Raw genomic sequence first — 1,361 nt, forward strand, 5'->3', positions numbered from 1 at the left:
GAACTTTTTTTAAAAAAGGAAAAAAAAGAAAAATGTGATAACTGAAAATGTGTTTAAATCATGATAAAAGGATTTAAACAGATGTTATTTTTTTCAAAGTGTTATTTTAAAAAAAGAATTTTAAAGGGCTCTTGATATGAGAAAAAATCATATTTGGATGCATCTTCAGGGAAAATTTCTTACTCCTAACGGCTGTAGTTCATGATTGCCATGGGTGAGTTGGGTTAGAGGTAAATGAAAGAGATCTCAGAGGGGAGAAATCAGAAAGGAATACCAATGTATTTTTGGTTATGAGTAAAAATTTAAGTGAAAGTGTCTTCAATGTTACTTAATAAATTGTGTGTGTAACATTACTTTTTGTGAAAGTTTGTGTTTAGAAATGAGACAGTGCGGGACTTGACTTTTAGAGAGGAGTTGGAATGTGGGTAAATCAGGACAGGTTGCTCAGAAACTTCAATGAAAGGCAGAGGAGAGAGCACTGCTTCCTTACATAGTAGATAAACCTTTCTACAGGTTTAGGGAGTGACTACCATGCCAAACGCCTTTGCTTTTTTTTCCTTTTCTTTTCTTTTCTTCTTTTGTTTTACTGTGAACTTGACCTTCTCTCTCTTTCTCTCTCTCCTTTTTTTTTTTTATGGGTGCCAGGACCAACGATCACTAGCTGCCCAGGTACCAGAAAATTATGCTTCTGAAATCTCTTGATGTTGATTATGTACATGGAGCAATCAAGCTGCCCTATGTGTGTGTCTCGTGACAGAAGCCCTTTTTTTCACTTTCTCTATTTTATATGTATATATGTACTTTAAAAAGTACAGACATTATTTGTTTATTTTAATGGAGATGGAAATGGGCAAGTGATTTTTCCTTTCCTAACAACCCAAAGCTTTCAGAATCATTATGAACAAACACAGAGTAAGATAAGGCTTATTCTTTCTCATGTTCATTTTTCTGTTTTTCTGCCAACAATTGCCTTCTTTAGGAATAGTGATTCTGTCACTTTGTTTTAGAAAGAGTTATAACTCCTGAAAGTTAAATGTCCCTCAGAGGGCCCAGGCAAGTTCCGTGGAACTAAGTGAAGGGTAAAGTTATAAGAAGAAACCCAGAGAGAGTAGGAGGAAAGGAGACTTTGGACCTGGCAAAAGGATGGCTTATTTTGGCTAGACTCCTCCTGTAGTTTAAATACCAACTGATGGAGAGCAAATTGGATGTTAAGGAAGGCTGGAGTGCCCATGTAAAGAAAAACAAACACGCAGTGACCCTAAGTTGGTCTTGGAGGAAATCAAACCTCTTGTTTTGCCTCCAATGTTGAAAGAACCTAAATATTTCTTTGTGTACAACATAATTTTTAGTTCTTTGGATTT

General features: G+C 35.6%; 1 non-coding gene across 1 annotated transcript; it reads right to left on the reverse strand.

The window, feature by feature from the left end:
* Positions 1-634: 634 nt before the first annotated feature.
* LOC118974467 (U11 spliceosomal RNA) lies at positions 635-768 on the reverse strand. The gene has a single exon (XR_005063913.1). It is a non-coding gene; the product is annotated as a U11 spliceosomal RNA (small nuclear RNA).
* Positions 769-1,361: the final 593 nt, after the last annotated feature.

The sequence above is a fragment of the Sturnira hondurensis genome, unplaced genomic scaffold, assembly GCF_014824575.4.
Source record: "Sturnira hondurensis isolate 20B ecotype Veracruz unplaced genomic scaffold, ASM1482457v3 Scaffold0019428, whole genome shotgun sequence".
Taxonomy (NCBI): Eukaryota; Metazoa; Chordata; class Mammalia; order Chiroptera; family Phyllostomidae; genus Sturnira; species Sturnira hondurensis.